The sequence below is a fragment of the Amphiprion ocellaris genome, chromosome 1 (genome assembly GCF_022539595.1).
Source record: "Amphiprion ocellaris isolate individual 3 ecotype Okinawa chromosome 1, ASM2253959v1, whole genome shotgun sequence".
Lineage (NCBI taxonomy): Eukaryota > Metazoa > Chordata > Actinopteri > Pomacentridae > Amphiprion > Amphiprion ocellaris.
This window is the reverse complement of record NC_072766.1, coordinates 40184662-40208340: the sequence shown is the minus strand read 5'-3', so window position 1 is coordinate 40208340 and position 23679 is coordinate 40184662. Positions and strand designations below refer to the sequence as shown.

Sequence of the window (23679 nt, the reverse complement as noted above, 5' to 3'; positions counted from 1 at the left end):
AGTTAATTTACCTTTTTTGACACAAATTTACAAAAATATGACTCTTACATGTCGAAGTAATGCCAATTGATTAAAAATTTAAAGCATTACATGACTGATTTCATAGGTTTTCACCCCCTTCACATCAGTATTTAGTACATCCACCTCTAGCTGCAGCACTGAGCCTGTGTGAATAGGTCTGAATAGGGATGCTGCTGCAATCTCACCTCAATCTTCCTTGCAAAAGGTTACACAGGGATCTAGAGTGAAGCTTCCTTTTCAAGTCCAGCTACAAACTCTCAGTTGGATTGAGGTCTGGACTCTGACTTGGCCACTCCAGAACATTCACCTTGTTGTCTTTAAACATTTCTGTGGAGCTTTGGCTGTTTGCTTCGGGTCATTTTCTTGCCTGAAAGGAAATCTCCCAAGTGGCATTTCTCTTTAGACTGCATCAGTTTGTCCTCAAGGATTTCTCTGCATTTGAATTGCTGAGTTCATTTTACCCTCTACCTTTACAAGCCTTCCAGGGCCTGCTGCTCACAATGCTGCCACCACCATGCTTTACATCATGATGCTGCCACCTCCATGCTTCATGTCATGATGCTGCCACCACCATGCTTCACATCATGATGTTGTCACCACCATGCTTTACATCATGATGCCACCATCACAATGCTTTACATCATGATGCTGCCACCACCATGCTTCACATCATGATGCTGCCACCACCATGCTTTACATCATGATGCTACCACCACCATGCTTCAAATCATGATGCTGCCACCACCATGCTTCATGTCATGATGCTGCCACCACCATGCTTCACATCATGATGCTACCACCACCATGCTTCAGATCATGATGCTGCCACCTCCATGCTTCACATCATGATGCTACCACCACGATGCTTCAGATCATGATGCTGCCACCTCCATGCTTCACATCATGATGCTGCCACCACCATGCTTTACATCATGATGCTGCCACCACCATGCTTTACATCATGATGCTGCCACCACCATGCTTCACATCATGATGCTACCACCACCATGCTTCAGATCATGATGCTGCCACCTCCATGCTTCACATCATGATGCTACCACCACGATGCTTCAGATCATGATGCTGCCACCTCCATGCTTCACATCATGATGCTGCCACCACCATGCTTTACATCATGATGCTGCCACCACCATGCTTCACATCACGATGCTGCCACCACCGTGCTTCACATCATGATTCTACCAAAACCATGTTTCACATCATGGCACTGTTTCCGCCATGCTTGACATCATTATGCTGCCTCCATCACTAATCTCTTTCTGGTACAGTCACTCAGTTTTAAAGGACATCCTGCTCTAGTCAGATTTATTCATGTTCCATATTCCTTCATTTCATAATGATGGATTTAACCCGACTCCAAGGGACATTCGGTAACTTAAATATTTTCTTTTATCCATCTCCTGAAATATGCTTTTCAATATCCTTTTCATCAAGTGTTCTTGAATTAGTCACTTAAAAGGAGGTGAATACTTCTGCAATCACTCATTTTACATTTTAGATTTTTAAATAATTAGCATTATGTTGTAAATGTCCGTTTTCAATTAAACTTGAAAGAATATTTTTTGTAAATTCTTCTCAGAAAAGCCAAATTGTATCCACCATGATTCGATATTGAAAAGCAAAAACGGGAAAAAAAACATCCAAGTGGAGTGAATTCTTTTTATAGTCACTCTAAGCCACTGGTGGAACAGGCAGGAGGCTGAGCTAAGAAAGACTGCAAGCCTCAGTGGGAATACAGGACACTTGAAGAGAGAAATGCCTCTGCCTCTGCTTGGGAATATTCTGGGTTCAGATCCAGTGATAAACATGAGCCAGCCAACAGGGACGAATGTGTATGCGCTATTCGTTACAACAAATTTGTGACAAAAATGGGTAAAATATCTGTTATTGCCCATAAATCTTACTGCATAAGCACTTCAACTGCAGCATCTGAGCAAATATTCAGCACAGCAAGGGGACACAGTCACCTGAAATGCTCCCAAGTAAAGCTGGACCAAGCAAATTTATGATTTAAAATTTGGTCTGCTAAACATATATGTGCTAATTGAAGGGATAATACATTAAATTTTGTCTGGTTTATGTTTCAGGATAAGGATTTCATCAAGCTAAGGTGTTCAAGTTGTTTTTCTGCAGGTGTTTTTTGAGTAAAAATGTTAGATTTTTGTGTACAGCTGCCATTCTCTTGAGTTTTAGGTTTGTAGCTATGGCCAGAGCAACAGTGGTCGCCAGGATCTTTTTTTTATTTTTTGATAACTGTGCTTAATCTTAAAAATTTTGATGTGATTTTGCATGTAAAAACTTCAAAAAGCAAAATTTTACTTTAACCCTCCTGTTGCATTTCAGGTCAAACTTACCCATTTTAAAGTATAATTTTTTTTTTTTTTTAAATGTTACAATTATTTTTTCAGTTGGAAAATTCAACATATAAAATGAAAACGATTCATTTCACATGCTTCTGGTTCAGAAACAGAGCTTAAATAAAGTTTACTTTCAATACAAATCCTCATTTGTCTTGATTTTAAGTCAGGAGGTCAATTTGACACTGAACGTTAGAGTTGTTAATTTATCATCACTCCATAAAAAGCAAAAAAATCTAAATGTAAAATTTAAAAAAAAATTTAAAATCAATGTCATGGAAAACTATTATATTTTTTATGTAGGTCTTTCCAAAGTACATTTTTAAAAAAACTTGAACATGTATTTTTTCAAATAAAAGAACGAGTGAATTATCCTTGAACCACAACCTGTGAGAGGTAGAGAACATCACTGCACTCAATATGGACAGAGATGGTTATTAATGGAGTTTGTAATGAGATATGAGATAAACAATGTTTATTGGGATTTTTTTGGGTTTCTGCCATTTTTAGATAATTTAACATGACCCTGGAACTAGTGTTGTAGTCGAGACCACCTAAATCGAGACCAAGACATGGCCGAGACCACAGTGTATCGAGACCGAGACAAGGCCAAGACTTTGAGGGGTCGAGACTGGGCCAAGACCGAGACGAAGACAAAGCTAGACCGAGTCGAGACCGAGTCGAGACCAAGACAAAGCGAGACCGAGTCAAGACCGAGACCAAGACAAAGCGAGACCAAGTCGAGACAGAGACCGTATTAAATTTAACTTAACCATTTTATTCAGTACTTATTCAATGTAGTTTTTAGGCAAGTGTAATGTTGCCTGTAATACTCTTGTCTGCAACGACAAACAACCATTCAATATGGAACGTATCAAACAAATATTTAATACTTGCGTCTTCATTTTTGTCTTGTTTTCAAAACAATATCAAGCCATGCACAAATATGTACAATTTTCTACAACATATCTTAATCTAGAATAGTGGCCTCTTTATTTCTATTACACCACAAATATTTCTTGTTTGATAAATCAGATACAACTGAACTTGGGTGAATTTCTTTTTTTTTAAAAGGTGTATTATTGTAAAAGATAAAACCTGGAACCACTATTCCATAAAATAGAAAGAAAAAACAATGCCAAATATCAGCACCTAAAATGCAGTGAAATATAACGTCAATGTATCTTCAAAGAGGTCAGACACTGAAAGGCCAAACTACAAGTATTTCCCTGACAAACTGCTGAGGCGAAATACTGTTATTCAAAGCTCACCACCAAGGATAAACACATGAAAGGGTCGTTTATAAACACTACAAACAACATGGCCCTTAAAAATTACATCATAGGAAGTGAGTTTAAAGTAGAGTTTGGTTGCATTTTAGAAGCATGATAGACTGCAACATTTTGTGACCTAAACGTGCACGATGGGGTCTCATTATAATGCGCCCTCTACTTATACACATATTTATTTTAACTTATATTTAAGTTACACAGTTATTATGCAATTGTGTGTTTTAATTCTAAAAATTGGCACTAAAATTGAGTGTGTACATTGCCAGGCCAAGTTGCATAGGTGAGATGGAACTTTTTCATAGACGGGGTGCATAATTTGAAGTGGCCACTCCTCTGTCACATCAGTAGCTCTCATCCAAGTGAGCAGCGGTACCGCGGTATGTGCCGCTATGTCAGAGCTAACATTAGCTAACATTGATGGAACATAAACAAAGCGTCATGTAGCCTGTCTCTTTATCGTTTATGAGAAGCGCAAGGCCAACGTAAAACACTACCACATGCCTTTTCCCTATATATATATATACATGTACACACACACACACACATATATATATATATATATATATATTCACAAACTACAGCTTGCTAAATTTATCTTGCTCACTTCGCTAGCGCCATGTAGCGTTAGCTTACCTTTCTTTATGCTTCCTCTCCAAGTGTCGGTAAAAGTTCGATGTGGTTCCAGCCGCCTCAGTGAGCGTTGCGTTGCAGAATTTGCATATAGCGCTGGGTTTTCTTTTTGACGTTGATTTACAGATAAACTGTTTATTAGCGATGTTACGAGACGTGCCGAGGCTTCGAGGCGTGTGTCGAGTAATGGAGGGGGCGTATCCACGAAGCGCGTATCGAGGCATGCTTCATTTAGGGGAGGAGCCAAAAATGATGACGTTCGAAGCCTCGCAAGCTGGTCGTACCGCGTGACTGGTTCAGGAAGTGGTTCGAAGGTTTGACGTGCAATTCAAAATATAAGGGGCAGCGAAACTCAATGGATTCCCCGTTCACATTTGTTGGATTTTTACCTGCTGTATCTTTGCATTCAATTGGTCTGAGACTTTTTTTTTTAATAGAACCAGCCAGAAAGAGAAGATTCTCCCCTGTCTGGGAACACTTTGACCTGATTTCTCCTAATAAAGTAGGCACATAACAAGTGAAGTGTAATATGAATAACTGCGACAACACCACACACCGCTTGTTCTAATTTTTTCTCTGGTATTTTAAAAGGTGAAGTGTCTGTTGTGTTCCAAGGAGCTAGAGAAATATTGTCCCAAAAAAGAAGCTGCCTGAATCCCAGCACTGTGGAAAAATTGATGTTTTTGAATAAAAACAAATAAAATGTTGTCCCTACTTTTGTTTTACAGGTTGTCACTGGTACCACATGCACAGTCACAAAACAACAAGTAGCAAAAGCACAATAAATTTTATTTATATAGCCCTTATTACAATAAAAGTATCTAAGCATTTTACAGAAAGTCAGAACCTGACATCAATCAAGCAGTCAAGCTACAAATCTCAAATCTCTCTCCAATTTGTTTCCATTTCCCCCTCTATTCCTGCTATCAGGAAAAGCAGACACTATATTAAGTATATTACTTGTTTATTGGCATTATCATTTAAGCACAATTCAAAGCTTCACATAGCAAAGCTCGTGTGTCATTATAGGCACTCTGCCTGTTTTACTTTTATTTGTCCAGTTGATGGCGCAGTAGAGCAAATGAAGCACCATGAAGCTTCGAACCATGAGTGAACCAATTGGATGGAAAGCCTCAATGCTTCATGAAGCTTCATCTCGCCATCACTACTGTTTATAGTTAGAAAAGCCAAACTTTATTACAGCAGAGTTAGCTGACATCTTTCCCAGGGAGCAGCCTCCTTCTTCCGCCTCCCGCATTAACTGTAGCGGAGTACGTGTGAAGAGGGGCGGGGCAGGTGACAGGTCACAGCCCGTAAAAATCATCCAAATTAAAAATCACTGAAGTTATTGGTTACATTGGAGGCAGGGAGTTTTGCATCCAATCACAACAAAGCTGTTACTGAACAAATGAGACAGTTGAGAGGTAGTTCAGTGCTGTCGGTGAAGCCATGGTCTCGGCTGGTCTAGCAGTAAAAATCCCAAGTCTTCTGTGCCCGAGACCGAGACAAGACCGAGTAAAAATGTGGTCGAGTGCGAGACAAGACCGAGATCTTCAAAATGTGGTCTCGAGCCCGAGACCGATCTCGAGTACTACAACACTGCCTGGAACATCATTGCTTTTCCTGAGAAATTAACATAACAGGATGGTTCATACGATCACCTATAGTTATTCTAACTATATTGGACTTTATTATTTATTATTTTACTTTATTTTTTGTTTCATTGTGCGTACGGGGTGGGACATTTTTCCGGTTGAAAAAGGAAGTTGTCGCTGCTCTGTTGTGGAAGACCTATGTCAAGGAGGCTCATTTTCTGATTAATTTCTGACACATCTTTGGCATTTCTGTGCTGCAAGTTTTCTGTAACTTTTTGGCCGACACTGACGCAGTATAGACCTGAAAAAATTTACTGAAAACTGAACTGGCTCACCGGCTGGTATTTTGGCTAAACAACTCTGCACATTACATGAGCAATTTCTTAATTAGAACTGAAAACTGTCTGTTTCTGTGGGGAAAAAAGAGTGGCAAATTACATTTTTCACCAGGGAAACTTCTTGAAAATTATTAGGCAATTATGCTGAATGAATTGGCCCTGGTATGAAACCTCAGTTCTTTTTCGGTTGTAGGACAAAAGGAGAGACCTAGTGCTCACAGTGTTCGGCTTGCTTTGAATCCAGGAAGCCTTGAGGTGCTCTTGAAGATGAAAAAGTGATCACAGCGAAGAGAACGTTCTTCAGGTGCTCTTAGTCATAGCGACGAGAGGAGATGTATCACAAGCCTTTATTTAGTCATGCATATTAGTGACCTGACTGGCACCTCTTCAGGGTGGAAACAGTCAAAACAGATTGTTTAAACCTGCTGCTCTTTATAGATAAAACATTGGGAAATAGCAGAATTTCAAAATGCAACGAAATAACTCCACTTAAGAACACGAATGTTACAAAAAGAAAAGAAATAACGACAACACGGCAATCATATCACTCAGTTGGTACTTATGATTATTATTTTTATTAATTGGAATGTCTTACGATCCATTCAGACTGTGCCACCTTTAAAAATACATTTCTATTTGTCATCTGTCTGCGATGGATTCTTCAATAGCTGCTTTTCCTTCTTGAGAATCTCATTGCATGTTCACTTCAATGCCACGCCATAAGAATGAATGAGATTTGAGTCCACTCAGTCCATCCTTCAGGTGTCTCTTGGTACAGCCATTGTGGAAACATCTACTTGACACAGTAGATGTCTTCATGCAACTCTCCTTGAGTCCCTTAACAACATTTTTTCTGTTCTTTTGTCTGTGTATCGCAGAAATGTGCTCAGATTCCTTGTTTATTCTGTCACTGATGCAAATTAAAATCACAATTATGCAAAATTTAGAACATTTCGGTGTGGAGAATTCATTGTGCTTGGAAAAAAAATTTCATGCCAGATTAGATTCTTGTGCAAAATTTCCACTTTGCCCTCCCTCCTCGCTGCAGCTCTACTTGCTCTGCAGCTATGAGTCAGCATGCAGCTCAAACGGACGGCTCGGCACTCGCATAGTGATGTGGTTGCTAGAGCTTTTAATGCAGATTTAGGAAGGCAGCTCTGTGTTAGGTGCTGCAGTTGACTCATACTTTTTGGGGGTGTAATTGGGCATAGATGGTGGGAGAGTTTCTGATTGGTTCCATAGAGGAGAAAATCAAGCCAGAACCTATATGAACTATTGCGGATTCTGTTTGAACTGATGTGAGCCTGGCCGTATTTACCATTTGATGAGCTTGAAACTGAATTTTTACTGTGGCGCACATGAGTCAGATCCCGAGTCTTCGCATAAAAGCGAAAAGGATGTCTTGCAGCCGCTGATAATAATGTCAAAGGTGTGTCATAGCTCAGATGTGAGGACAGGGGTAAATTCTCCTCGTGTTAACTGGTAAACCAAGTAGCTGCAAAATGTCACCGACCTGGCATGAACCTAGCTGCAATCAGGGCAAAAATCCAAGCTGCTCTGCTAGGACAAAAAAACAAAAAGAACAAGCTTGTCAAGGAGAAACGGCTGCAAAATTTTGGAAAATGAATCAATAAAGAACACCACAAATGGATTTGAGTGCAGCTCTGACTCCCTAGCTGTGAAGCAGCTCACTGGCTTTGAGGAAAAGACTGTTGCTGTGCTGAGAAGCTACTGGGTGTGGGCTCAACATGTCTTCCCTGCGATAAAAGAAGGAAAAAAGAAGCTTCAAATAAAGTTTCTCTGCATGCAATGATAATACATTTAGTTCTCAAGTACAAAAAGAAATGAAGTTTTAACTGGGTTTGAAAATTATAGCCTTTACTTTGCAACGGGTGGCCATTATTTTAGTGTCTGAGTACACATTTTAAGACTACAATAGCTCTATACTCCCAAAAAGTTTCTCTTTCTACCTCTCCTGTTTAGTAAAGTGCCTGCTGTTTATCAGTTCCGTTGTGAGTCTGCGGATTTTCTTACCTCCTGGCTGTCTTTGACATCTTTCAAAAGGACATTATCTGCATGTAAAACCCTACTAGCAGTCTACACACTGTTTATGCATTGTTAATTGCTCATTAGCAAAGCCTTGGGTTTAACGTTTAAACCAAGGAAACGCTGTGCAACGGAGAGAGCTGAGGTTGCCAGCAGTTAAATCCCGCTGTGCTAAGTCTTGCAGTTCGGCAGCTTCACTGGTTGTGGCAAATATTGTAACCGTTCAGTCGTTTCTGCCTCGAGTTTCGAGGAAATTCTTCCCGTGTCACTCAGGTGATAATTGGGGTGTTCTTGTCTGTACAGCTGTGTCTTTAAAGCTGCTGTAATCAATGTTATTTCATTGGGTCGCGTTAATTTGTGTAACGGTGAAGGAGGTCGGGTGCAGCGATGAACTAGCAGATAATTACCACCTGGCCTCCCTTCGGCTTCGTCTCCAACTTGTTGTTGTAGTTTTGCGGCTCACGACTTTGCTGTTGTAGTTCAGGTCTCGCTGCTCTCATCATCATCATCTCCGTTCTGCTAAAAAATCCTCTAAAATAACACGCTACCAGTCCAGCAACAAGCAAAGCTAAGCAGAGAGCAAAGGGCTGCAAACTTCCCTCTAGACCTGCAGGAGTTTTAGCGTCGGCCTTTAAAATTCCAGCCAGGAACAAGTAAATAGCACATATCTGCTACTATGCCATGGTTTCCATGTTGATTCAATTACATCAGACTTAACCCTCCGGTTGTCCTCATTTACAGGCACCAAAAAATATTGTTTCCTTGTCTGAAAAAAAAATCCAAAAATTCTGCAAAAAAATCCCCCAAATTTTGGAATATTTGCAAAACCTTCAGGAAGAAAATTCCAATAATTCCTTAAAAATTTCCCTTAAAAGTATAATTTTTTAAAAATCCCCCACATTTGGCAAGAAAATTATTGTAAATATTTTCAAAAAATTTGCAAAAGTCTTCCAAAAAAATCCTAAAAATATCTAAAGTGATTCCATATATATCAGTAAAACTTCTAATATTTTCTTTAAGAACATTCACATAAAAATCAACCAAAATCTGGCAAAATTTGCTGGATTTTGGTTGATTTTTTTTTATGAATGTTCTTAAAAGAAATATTTTTAACATTTCTTTTTTTTCCACCAAAAAATGTTCAGTCTTCCCAAAAATGTGGACATCAGAAGTTTCACTGTGAAAATAATTTTTTTCCCCCCACATTTTCAAACTTTAAAACAGGTCAATTTTGACCCGCAGGACGACACGAGGGTTAAAAAAGGGTTTTGCAAGCAGGCGTAACAATATATAGTATGTGTAGGGAAAGAAGATCCTCTACAGTGAAACAGTCCTGACTGAATGAGAGGACAACCTATCTCTGAGATATGAAACATAAACCAATTAACAGCTGTCTGCAATTTCCTCAAAATCTCTAATACAATTAAGAATTAGCGATAACAATACCAAAGGCATCACTTCTGGTGGGACAGATAGACACCAGAATCCTCTGCTAAGAGGTCATTTGTGACGAAATAAAAATGAAAAATGAACTCTGTGGAATGTGTGGAAGCACAGTGTTCAGAGCTGTGAGGCCAGTGGAGCTGAATATTAAAAGTTTATGTCGTCATTTGAGATCAAAGAGTCATATCTGGCAGTGAAATAGACCCACTTTGATGCCTATAGGCTGTACAGACCGTACTCTACAGCTGTTGTGTTCTCTCCTTGTGTTTTGGGTGGGTTTAAGTCACAGGTGTTTTGTGTTTCGCTTTAGAAAAAAAAGACTTCATATTCATAAATCTGCCACTCCGCCCATGACTGTAATGGTTTGTGAAATCTGCTTTTAAGTTGTTTTTTCCCTTTGAAAAAGCAGCTCGGTTGGATATTTTGATGACAGTTTTATGAAAATAACTCATTGTAGTACGCAACAATACAATGTGTCTGACATGGAAATTACTGTTGTCCCCGGCTTCCAAAGCCTCAAATTTGGTTAACTGCAGCACACCCAGTAAAACGGAAACCGAAATGTCATATTGCCATTTGCTAAATGCGTATATGCAAATGATACTGCCAGTTTGAGTCAGTTAACAGCTGCGTACACTTTGCAGAACTAGTTTCTGGGTATGTGGCCCTGTTGGTTTCAGCGGAAGCGTCTGTAAGTAAGAAAATAAGCATGTGTGTGCAGAATTTTTCCCTTTACCTCCAAAATGTCACAGCTAGCGACTATTTAAGCACCAGTATATCTGCCAAAACATTAAAACCACCTGCCGAACAGCGTGTAGCTCCTCCTTGTGCTACCAAAACAACTCTAATCCATCAAAATTTGGACTTCACAGACCTCTGATGGTCTCTTGAGGTTTCTGGCACAGTAACATTAGCAGCAGATCCTTAAAGTCCTGGAAGTTACAAGGTGGGGCCTTCATGGCTTGGATTTGTTTTCCAGGGCCTCCAAATGCATGATTAGCTTGAAATCTGGGGGATTTGGAGGCCAAGTCAACACCTTGAGCTCTTTGTCATGTTCCTCAGAACCCTCCTGAGCAATCTTTACACCGTGGCAAGGAGCATTATCCTGCTGAAAGAGGCCACTGACATTAATTTGGATGTTGGTGTCATTTTTGATGGCGTTTGAAGAGCGTCCTAAACAACTAAACTGCATTCTTTTCTTGGCTACGTTTTGCAGGAACCATATTTTCCACTAGATTACGTTTGATTGTAGCCTATCACAGATACATTTCTAATTAGCGTACCGTGTATTTTACTACTTTTCCTCGCTAATTATTTAATTCTCTCTCATGTTGGATATTACAGGATTGTGATAAATACAAAGCAGATTCCACTGTTTTTACATGTTTTATCACTCAAATTGTAAACTTATAGTGGTGTATTGTTTATGCTATGTCAAATTTTCCAAAATTAGATTAAAAAATTTGTCATTCTTCTTACAAAACCACTATATACTGAATCATATCTTCTGTGACTATACTTATTTTATAGCCAGATTTGGCAAATACACAACCCTAATCAATATAAAGTGTTAATACATGAGTTGCCACTTCAATTATGCTAAATGTGCATTGAGAAACTTCCTTTTTTTTTAGATAGTAATTCTTTCTTTCTTAATAATCGGGAGCATCAGAAACTTTTCTTGGACTTTTTCCTGATGTTTTGGATGGAAGAGACGCTTCAAATATTTGCTGGATTTTGGTTGATTTTTGGTAAATGTTCTTAAGAAACATTTTTAATATTTCTTTTTTCCACCAAAAAATGTTCAAAGATTTCCCAAAAATGTTGAAAATGTGGACATCAGAAGTTTCACTGTGAAAATATTTTTTTCCCCTACATTTTCAAACTTTAAACCGGGTCAATTTTGACCCGCAGGACGACATGAGGGTTAAAGATGCATTTTTACTTTGATTTTTTTTTTTTTTTTTTTTTTTGCACAAAGTTGTAATGTTGAATATGATCTGTTTTAATTTGTCCCTCTTATGGTTATTGTCAAAGTCTGCTTTCATTTGAGTCACCAAAATTAGCTATTTTTCCTGTTTTTAACAACCTCCACCTCAAGAGCTGATTGCTAACGTGTCGCCTAATATATCCCATCCTGTCATGGGTTTTAACAACATAATCAGTGTTGCTCACTTCACCTGTCAATGGTTTTAATGTTATGGCTGAACATGCATATGGGCTTCATTTCAATTAGAAGCACATTAAGCTACACGAGCACAAAGAGACCTGAAATATGAGAAAATAAATCACGGTGACAGTAAATAAGTCCGAATAAAGTGACTAACAACATGGCAGAGACATTCATCGTGATGCGTCACGTCGTTGGCTATATTGCGTCTTTATTGCTTCTTTCCTGTTGAAATGCATATGGAAATGGTGGCTGTGAGTGAGGGAGGTGGAGACGGAGAGGAGGCAGAAACTAGGGTATCCCCGGGGACAGCGCTTACTCCTGGTGGACCGACCTGTCTTAAATAAATCATTCCATTTCCATGCCCAACTTCCCTATCTTCCTTTAATCCAGTGTGGGAGAGAGTGGAGAAAGATAGGGGAGTAAGCTGTTTGCTTTCCTCCTCTGCCTGTGTGTTGCTTTAAGCCTTTGGTAACTTGAGTTCCCAAACTTTTATCTTTTTTTCTCTCTCTTTTTTTGTTGTTGACCCACTTAAATGTAACTGTAAGCCCGAAAACTGGGTTGTACAGTAGAAAGAGGAAAGAGAAAAAAATCAAACAAAAATTCCTGTCAGTAAACAACACTATTTTTTTTCCCTATTCCTGCTGGATAACCTGAGCTGGCTGACCACACATGCTTTAGTGATGAGACCAATTTTCTATGCACTTTGAAAATACAAGGCCAAATGTCCACCAAGGTCCAGTTCATGAATTCTAACCGAAAAAAAAGAAGATAAAGATCAGATGTCAAGTGTTAAGACAGCCGGTAATAAGACCCAAGAAATATCTTAAATATGCCTGATAAGAGACTGCAATGTATTTTTTAGTCTTTCAAAAACAATTCAATGGTTTGTGCTGACTGCAGGTGAAGGCTAAGCTCCCACCAGGCTCTGTGTGTTTAGAGTATATGTGGAATCCTATAGGAACAGCAAATGAGATTTGGAGGTCATTGGTAGTCTTGCGAACGGCGAGGCTGTTCTTAAGCTACCCTTGGCACCTCCCTTGGGTCCGCCTGAAAAGTGCACATACTGCATAACGGATCGGTTGACCCTGTCAGCTGTGCCTCGCAGTGATTGACACTGCACTCTCAGAAAGCTGCATACTTTTACTAGTGCTGACAAGACAAGGTTCTCCCTTCACACAAGTTTCTCTACCTCGCTGTGGCTGGATACCCTTCAGACTCGCATGTTGTGATCAAGAGCGGGAGATATTTGGTGATGGACAAGATCTGGAAAAACTCTGTAGCTGCAAACCCCTGAGACAAACAACCAATTTTATTTGAAGATAATAAAGATTTGATGTTCATTCAAACACCTGCATCAACCCTTAGATGCACGAGTGATGGGACCCTACACTAAAAAAAAATTACCCATATAGGAATCGATGTGTTTTTATGGCATCTTGGTCATTTTGGTTAAGAGAAATAATTGGGGTCCGAGCACTAAAGGTGCATAGGACACTCTTGAAATGCAAGGAATTATTACTCTGCCAAGGAACGGCGGAGTAATGTGATGATCGGCGTACATTTGTCTGTGAATCTGTGAATCTGTCTGTCTGTCCATGTGAAACATTACTCAAAAATGGACTATCGGATTTGGATGAAATTTTCAGGGAAGGTCAGAAATGACACAAGGACCACCTTATTAGATTCTGCCAGTGATGCAGCTTATTTTCTGGATCCACAGATTTGTTAAAGATTTCTAGATCATTGTGAGATAGCGGCACAGAGTCACTGTAACCATGACAACAAACGAAAACTACGTCAGCGGCCTGCTCACATGATTGCAATCCTACTACAAATCAAAAATCAAAACAAATCAAACTTTAAGATTTCATCTGTCGGAAATCATAAAACGACTGAGCAGCCTTGGCGGCGTACTATGCTCTCTGAGTGCTTTTCTTGTTAACATTCTGATGATTGAAAAAGAAGAATGCTACACAGAACAGCAATAGAAACATGTCAACATCCATTTTGTTGACATTTTTCCACTCTTTTCTTCTAACTGTTGCTGCTCTCCATCCTTCCAAGTCTGTGCATCACCTCTTGTATATCAGTGATAAAGAGCTTGTGGTAGTAATACAAATACTACAATTTCTTTAAAAGCATAAAAAGTAGCTTAAAAATTTAAATGAAATTATATCAAAAACATGTTTTTGAGGAATATCTAGAATATGAAATGATAAAAAGTTTTCATTACAAAGATTTTGCAAGAAAGCAACCTCACTGGGTCATTTTTGATCCACTTATGCATCTAAGGCTTAATTAAACCCTGTGGCTTCAGAGCACTCACTTTATAAAGACTCAGTTTGAGGGAAAAAAGAGAACTGAAACAACAGATTGAATTTCTGTTTTAACAGTGCAAATGACAAATAGTCTAACGCACACAGAGGCAAACAGTCACGCTACAGACACAGCAGGTTGGACTAATTTAGCATAATTTACTCTGCTTTGGGGCTGTGTACCTACAAGCCTGGAGAATAGTTTCCATCTGTGTCTCTCCCGAGTCCTTTTTACTGTTACATGCCTGTGGGTCCCAGCAGTGCTTTCTGAAAAACACCGCTCATGGGGAAATATCTGATAATGAAAATGCCCAAAGATTCTCAGTAAAAGGAGATGAAATGGAACGAAATGCAAGAGCAGCTTTGTGGAAAATACATCAAAAATCAAGTCTGTTTTCCCATCGCTTGACAAAAACCATCCTGTCCGGTTTCCCTCGATGTCCTTAGAGTGCAACCGTCGGACTTGTGAGAGAGTGACTCCCCGAGTTTCACACTTACCCATTAAATCACATCTTCTGGCTCGGAGCTTACGCCGCTCATCTCTTGGAAGTCAGCCATTTTCAACATTATGTCCTTATCTCAGTTAGTGGAGCCCACCAGGAAAAGCTCACAGTGGCTGTTTTAGGGCAATTGAGACTTCTGCAGCTGGATGTAAACTCATCTTCTACCCGAAAAAAAAAAGAGTTAGTTTGATCTCATTTTGTTTTATTTCGCGGTGTTATACAAAATGCTTTGCCCCAATTTTGGTCCCTTCAGCCCTTCGTTCCCTCAGCTGTCATAAGTTCAGTAATAAGCTCTTCCAATACGGTGTCACTGTGAGTCCCTGTAGTCCATGAAAGTCTCACAAAATACCGAATTTGCCTGATAAAATGAGAAGAGAGCGTCGATACAGGGAATTTGCAGCCTTCGTATAGTTCATAAAGGACAGTGCAGTAACTGTTTTACTTTAAGAGGCTGAAGTGAAGGCAGCAGCTTCATTCAGTTCCTGAATGAATGTCAAATAGAGGATTCTCTGAATTTTATTACACAAAATGTAGTTGCTGGGAAAGACGCTGACAACTTCCTAAACAGATTCAGAAGCAGCACAAAAACGCGCTGCAAGAAAATATCGATGCACTCGAGGATCACAGTGTTTCTGCATCAATTTTTAATCAATGGCTTACATGATTTTTACATAAGATTTGATTAGATTCAGTGGAATGTTGTTTAGCATCAAACCATAAGAAGCAGTAAAAGTGCAGCGCGATATAAAATGGCTAAGCATGGCACGTTAATTACAAAATGAGCAGCATAAGCAGAGTTATACGAGCCAGGCAAGTGTATAAATAGATTCTGTATGATGCTGGACATTACAGGCATCACAGTGATAAATGCAAATGCAGATCTCACTGTTCTGACTGCATGTTTTTCTTTTTAAACTCAAATGATATAAATATGTTAGTGTATTCTGTATACGATGATAGTTTTTATAAAGTTAGATTTTAAAATTGCAATATATTCCCACTCTCATTTTAAATAATGCAGTACATCACTGAGCTTATGAAACTGCAATATACTGAATCACATATACAGACTGTTTAAAACTCAAATTATACAAATTTGATGGTGTATTCTACTGTTTATGCTATGGCAATTGTTCTAAAATTAGAAAATCACTATGTCACTGTGCTTATAAAAATGCACTATACTAAATCATATATTCTGTCAGGATGCTTATTTTGCCAGTACGTAGCCCTAGTAACGCAGACTGATAAATAGCGCTTTTCCACTAGCACCTACTTGGCTCGGCTCGGCTCGGTTTAGGTCGTTTTCCATTACAATTGAGTACCACTTCATCGTGCATGGAGTCGTCATAGCACGGCGGCCCAGAAGTCCCTGAACGTCATTTGTGTGCGACACAAACGCAACATAACAATGGAGAACATTGAGGCGATGGTACACCTGCTGCTCGCTCTGTGGCTTTTTGTCAGATTCAAAGTAAAAGAGTGCCGCACCGTCGCTGTCGCCAGTTTTTTTTTTTTTTTTTTTTTTTAAAATGGCAGGTTCGGTTTTCGTGAGGAGTCGCTCTCATGTGTCGTCCAATCAGTGGCCTGCACTCTGTAGACGTCACATTATCGGCTCGCCGGCCAAGTAGGTACTGAAATAGTACCTGATACCAGCTGCTACATCCTAGTGGAAAACCTCACACGCTGAGTAGAGTCAGGCCAAGTAGGTGCTAGTGGAAAAGCAACTTAATACAGTAGGCCCTCGGTTTACGACGTCCTTGACCTACAGTGTTTTGTGGTTACAGCGCCATATCCCAGAAATTAATTAAGAAAGTCTTGTTCCATCATTGTGATGCGTGGCATTCGTGACAGTAAAACAAATTTTGCGAACTAGATGGCGAGTGGAACAGACGAATACGTCGTCACACGGCGCTATACGAGGAAGACGGCTTTGTTTACATTCGCCGGTTGTACGCCACATTGGATTGTGCTGCATTCGTTTACTTTCATTGCTGTTGCTATTTTGGAAACTTTTTGCCCTTCAATATGGCTCCCAAGTGCAAGTCAGACTCAGACTTGAACAGTGCTTCAAAGAAAAGGAAAGCCGTCTCCATGGAGACACGAGTTCCGACTTACAGCGAAAATCGCATAAGCAACACGAGTTGCTGCTTAAATTCTGTTAAATCTCCAGTGCAGAACTTCTGTCTCCCCCTTCTGGCAGTGAGAGCAATTACACCAATACTGCCATGATCTATGCCATATTTTAGACACTAATTCTTTCTCTTAAGGCAGAGCTTCTTAATAATCTGGATCATCAGTAACTTTTCTTGGACATTTTCATCATTTTTTTTTCTGCCATACTTCATCTCTGTCGCCACGGTTACGCCCCACTTCAGTTCTGGGAACAAGACGTCGCCGGTTGAAGTAAAATGCATCCCTACTGGTGCGTCAGGACAGGAAGGACACCTGATTTACACACAGAGATTCACCTGACACTAATAGGCTCAATCAGCATTGTGTGAATTCATTTGGCAAAGTCCTGCAGTGCAGCTTCCACCATCTGCTGGACTTATTTATACATGGGAGGCTCAGTTTCTTAAAGTTTGTATGGATAGTGGAGCTTTAACTACCTCAAAGGCCCAAACTTAAAAACATGAAGGATTATGTAACAGCTCACTGACAGAGGATTAAGCTTTTGTCACTCAAATTGCCTTTATTTTCACTCTTTAGGAAGTTTTAGCTTGTTACTCTGGTCTCACCGTTAAAACATGTTTTGGTTATTATCCAGCAGCTGGTTGCATCTTCAAAGACATTTTTGTCATCCCACATTGTACTTATTGTCTGCAGAGAAAGACAAAATGACTAAAACCGTGTGGAAATTTGACATTTCCACAGATTTCTGTGGTCTGTGGCAACTTCAAGCAGAATAGTGATAGTTTTACATGTCAAAGCTGCAACACTCGCTGAGAATGAGAAGGAAAACCAGATTTTCAAACGTGAACGGGTTAAACGTGATGTAAAATCACGCTAAACAGTTTTTTAGTCAGATGACTCCGCTTGCTTTTAATGGCAAAGCATTAATAAAGAAACAGAGACGAATTGGCAGAGAAATTATAGTGTTTGCTGTGAAAAGACTCAGATGGCAGTAATGCCAGCATTACTGTAATTAGTCGACAACGGCACAGCAGGTACGTCTGCCTCTTCAAATCACAGCTGTCCTCTCTGCCGGTCTGTACATGTGTCTTACATTACGTAGATGCTGTGTGTCAGCGGCTCAGCGAAAAGCTTTAAGGAATATCTTGAACTGTTAAGGACACAGAAATGGAATAAGATCAGGCAGGGGGGTCAAACTCCTTTTAGTTCAGGAGCTACATTAGGACCAATTTGATCTCCAGTGGACCGGACCAGTAAAACCACAGCATAATAATCTATAAATAACCACAACTCCACATCTTGCCTTTGTTTTAGTGCAAAAAAGTATGTTCTGAAAAATGTTTTCACATTAAAGGAATTTTCTCTTTACAAAACATCAAGAACAACCTGAAATTTCTTAAGAAAAATAAGTGCAATTTCAACAACATTGTGCCTCATTTTATCATTTACACATTACAACTTCCAGATCACATTTAGTCACAGGTATCTGGAACTGAATGATATAGCATTTAACTTTATGACCAAAACGACAAAAGTCAGGCAAAAAAAGACAAAATCAACAAAAAACAAAAGAAAATATTAGAAAAATGAGACACAAATTGACAAAAACAAGACCCAAAACGACAAAAACGAGAAACAAAATGACAAAAAATGAGACAAACGATCACAAAACAAAACAAAACAAAAAGAGACAAAAAATTTGACAAATAGTTACAAAGCAACAGAAAAATGGATGAGTGACAAGAAAGGCACAAAACAACAAAAATGGTACACAAAACAACGAATAAAGCAAAACACAAGATGACAAAAATAAGACAAAAATCATAAAGGAGACAAAAAGTAAACACAAAACAACAAAAATGAGAAACAAAACAACAAAAACATGAGACAAACAACAAAAGTCATACAACAAAACAAAAACAAGACAAAAATATTAGAAAAATTAGACACAAAAATGACAAAAATTAGACAAACAAAAATCTGACAAAAAAGACAAAAAACAACAAAAACAAGACAAAATATTACAAAAATGAGACACAAAACAACAAAAGAACAATGAGCAATCTAGTATTTTACTTTATGATCAAAACAACTTGGCAAGATCTAGAAAGTATTTTAAATGCATAGTTTTACAAATGTACAATTTGCAGTCAATGTCTTCTCTGTAATTTTTACACTTTACAAAATCAGGCCGGATTGGACCCTGTGGAGGGCTGGTTTTGGCCCGCGGGCCGCATGTTTGACACCCCTGAGATAAGGTGTCCTTTGCACGAAATAAAACAAGCAAAGACAAAGGAAACAGACACAAAATGCATCTCTGGATCAATGCAACGTTAAACTCTCTCTCCCGGCATTGATGAAGCCCAATAAGAACTCGTCCTGTTCATCTAAATTACATGTTTAATGGAGTTTTTTTTCATGAAAATAATCCCTTCAGATGCAACCCTTCACCTCCTTCAGTATAAATATGCATATTAGCTGCTTCCATCTCCACTCGTCCCTCCGCTGCTTCCTGCAGCTTCAGCATCTGCTCACCTTTGACTCTGTTCTATGAATTTACTCCACATACACAACGGCTACTTGTGGATTAATTCTTTAATATGCAAAGTATCAGCCTGCGAGTTGACAGGATTGGTTCTTCAGGTTTGTTAGGCTTCAAACCCTGAATCTGTGTTTTTTTAAGCTGCAGCAGTGGAAATGCTCCGTCATGCCGTTGTCACCTTATTCCACTTAACACATAAAAAACACCATATGGACACATTTGGTAAAAATAAAAAAGATAACTTGATTTTCATCATCAAGTCCAAGTCGAATGAGCAGCACAGATTAAAGGATATTTGTGTTCGAGGCACAGATGATGACCAACTGGCAGGGATGTCGTGATGCCAGAAATTTTGTAATAGGCAGCAGTAGCATAAATGCCATGATTTTTGGTGCAAAACCAACAAAGAAAGAAGACAAATTAATGCATTTTGACATAATTTTTTTAAAAAGCTGCTGCTAGCGACAACTTTTGCTTCAGAAATTTAAATTTTAGGCTAGTTGACTAGTCTAAATGTAAGAAAACACTGATTTTTTCGCTAGTCTTAATTATAATTTTGCATCCTTGCACTTTGTATTCTGGCTCAACATATTCCAATAAGTCTCATAATCCCTTGCACAGTCATTGCTGTGATAATCTGCATGCAGGATCACAGCTTTGGCAAGAAACAATGTCAGATTAGCTTAGCTTATTGTGGCTATTATTAGCAGTGCTGCCACCATCAGCTTGTTTCTTTTAAATTATTTTCTGCAGATTAGCATCAACATGCCTCTGCTGAAAGTGGTTTAACATAGCCACGGTGGCGTGATTATATCCCATGTTTGTTCTGATACAGCTTATATACAACCTTATTTTTTATTTTCTAGGGCAAAATGTTGTCAAACTGCACTGGTTTTCACCAACGTCTGCAGGTAGCAGGGAGCATCCTGCTGCTAGTAGCATCTGAAGCAAATGTAAACTGACATTGTATGTTAATTAAATATTCATGGTTACTTTAACTGACTTGTTTAATTGTTTAATCAATTATTTAGTGGACTAATAGTGCACATCCCTAGAGTTAACACACACATACAAACACAATGTTAACATTATCAATATTGCATAAATGCATTATAAGTTCGTCTTTGTAAACTTAGTGTGCGGATCATTGCTTCGACAAATGCAGCTGTCACAGATTGGAAAAATATACAGGTACAATTTCAGTGTACGAACATTGTGATGACATGTTATTAATATAAATGTAACAATAGAGACTTAATCATCTTGAATCTGTGTTCTGAGAGTGTTTCAACAACAGCAACAAGAACAACAAAGACAATAGGAAGAACAAGAAAAAGAGGAACAAGAAGACCAAGAACAACAGCAAGAATAACAAGAAGAAGAGGAAAAAGAAGAAGTACACCTACAACATCAGCAAGAACAACAACAGGAAGAACAACTACAACAGCAAAAAGAAGAAGAAGGAGAACAAGAAGAGAAACAAGAAGAGGAGGAAGAACACTACAAGAACATCAACAGGAAAAAACAACAGGAAGAACAACAAGAACAATAAGAAAAACAACAAGAAGAACAAAAAGAAGAACAACAACAATAAGTAGAACAAACAGAAGATGAACAACAACAACAGAAATAAGAAGACAAGGAACAACAACAAGAAGAACAACTACAGCAACAAAAAGTAAAATAAGAACAAGAACAAGAGGAACAAGAAGAAGAGGAGGAAGAATATAACAAAAACATCAACAAGAGCAAGAAGAAGAATAAGATCAACTACAAGACGAACCACAATAACTACAAGAAGAACTACAACAAGAACAACTAGAAGAAGAACTACCAAAGTAGAGGAACAAATAGAAGAAGAACAACTACTACAAGAGAAGAATAACTACAAGAAGAAAAAAACTACAAGAAGAACTACAAGAAGAAGAGCACCTACCAAAGAAGAACAAATAAAAGAACTACCAGAAGAACCACAAGAAGAACAACTGCTACAAGAAGAACAACTACAAAAAGGAGAACAACTACAACAAGAAGAACAAGAGCTCTACAACATCAAGACAAGGAAGAAGAAGAAGAAGACTTTGACTTTGTATATGTACAACTAAATTTAAAGTTCAGCCCATATTTGTGCAAAAGAGAAGTAAAAAGATCTTATAAATACCAAGCATAAAAGTAATAACAGATAACACTCTAAAACACACTGAACACATTCCCACATTCAGTTTGCACCTTTCCCTTGTAGTCAGACTAAAAGCCTGAAGTTTGAATTAGTTTAAATTCCAACATACAGAGTCGTTTGTTCTCCTTCTTAGGAGACAAATACATCAACCAAACACAGCAGCATGAGGACCTTACCCCTGAGGTCCCAGACAACCTTCACCAAGTATATATCAAAAACATCTCAAAATAAACCACATTTCAGAACATAAAATACACAACAATAGTTTAAATATTATAAAATATATTTCAGAAGGGTTAAGATGGATTTCTCTAAGCACACATGTTAGATTTAATAAAGCTCAAAATGAACTGACTATGTGCAGATCCAGAAGTCTGTGTTTGGGATGCTGGGATGAGTTTGATGCTTTTTTGGTTTTTCAAAATGTTCTTTGGCACTGTTTGCATGTAACTTGGCTCAGATTCTTCGATTCTCTCGCTGGTGTTTATGGAGATGTGGGTGAAACACTGCTGCAGACCTGTTGCTGAACCCGAACTCTTGCACACTCGGTTATTGTCCAGCATCTCTGGTGCTACCAGCATTTATGAAACCAAAAAGAAGTCAGTAAATTCACATTTTTGGACTTCTGGTATCGACTCTGTTCTTGTAAAATCCTTAATAGATGCAGTGCACAATGCTTTCAGCCTCCTGTATTCAGAATTTTCTTTCTTTCTTTTAGCACAACCATTTCCCCCCCAAGTTTTAAATCCTACCTTGACGCTGAAACTCAGATCTATTGTGTAGGACTAGATGTTGATCTCCCTTCTTGCATACATGAGACACCTCAGACTCTGTGGGATGGTCCAGTGAGTGAGGACATCCTCTGGGTTATCAAGTGGACGCCCTCCTTCCTCGGTGTCTCGCTGATAGACCCACAACACCTCCTGAGTGTTCAGCAGTGCATGCCAGCATCCCAGGTTTCACCCCCTAGATGCCATCTACTCTTCTGAAGGCCCAGCTGGAGTCCTTTCTCTTCATCCACAGCCACTGATTTCCCTTTTCCAGATCGCCTGCTGGTGGGCCTCCCCCCGTACTCCCATCTCCTGGAGAAGCCTGGATGTCGAGGTGGTTACGAAGCCTCTGCAGTCTACTTTGACTGGTCGGACCCTCACCTTCCTGCCTTGCTGTTTTGCATCGGTGGCAAGCTCCATATATCTCAGCTTCTTGGCCTCTTCTATTGAGCTTTCCCAGGGCACTGTGAGCTCGATGATGTAGACGTGCCTAAGCCAAGCTGACCTTAGCACCAGGTCTGGTCACAGGTTGGTGGATGTGATCTCAGGTGGGAAGCAGAGCTTTTGATCCAGGTCTACCAGCATCCTCCAGTCGCAAGCCCTTCTCAACTGGCCAGGATCTGGACAGCCGAGAGGGGCCCGCCCAAGAGGACCCTCACCCTCCAAATGTTGTTTCTTGCCATCGGGCTGACGTGGGTGGAAGGACGTTAACACTCATGCGCTGCGCCTCCAGCACTAGTGCCAAACACTTCAGCACCTGGTTGTCCTGCCAGGTCTAACGGCTTGGAGTGAGGCTGGTCTTGCAGCCCACTAAGATGTGTTTGAGTGAGCATGTATGGTCTTTAGATTCTAAAATGCATTTCCTTGTGTGATTATGTATGTTTTAAATATTTAAAATGATTCCTACAGAGCTGTGTATGCTCAAAAAAACAACAAAAAAAGATGTAGCTGCATAAAGGTATAAAATAGCAGAGCCCGGTGTTGAATCTGTGCCTTTTTTGTGCAGAACCTTGCAGGCCACATGAAGGCGGATTTTTTTTTTTTTTTTTAAAAAGGAAAAAAAAAGCTTCAAAAACCCTTTTGAGACTTCTTCAAAGGCAGGAGGTCACCCTGTTCGGAGCATGGTCATCTGCCCACTCTCCTTCAAAATTGTTTCTTCTAATGTGGTGGATCACAGAAAAAAAAGAAGAAAAAAATATCCCAGATGCTCAGTCTTTCATAGAAACAACTCCTCTCCCCGTTCTGCCTTGAACACGGTGACGGTACTTTGATTTTCAGCTGGTGGCAGTGGCCTCGTTTGAGTTTTCACCTTCAGCCT

The 23679-nt window shown here is 39.3% G+C and overlaps 1 long non-coding RNA gene across 2 annotated transcripts in view; it reads right to left on the bottom strand.

The window, feature by feature from the left end:
• The window catches only part of LOC118471752 (uncharacterized), a 56586-nt gene extending 52073 nt beyond the window's left edge, over window positions 1-4513 (bottom strand). For both annotated transcript variants that reach the window (XR_008601252.1, XR_008601253.1), the window contains exon 1: window positions 4325-4513. This is a non-coding gene — a long non-coding RNA (uncharacterized LOC118471752). The remainder of the gene's footprint in view (window positions 1-4324) is intronic.
• Between the last annotated feature and the right edge of the window lie 19166 nt (window positions 4514-23679).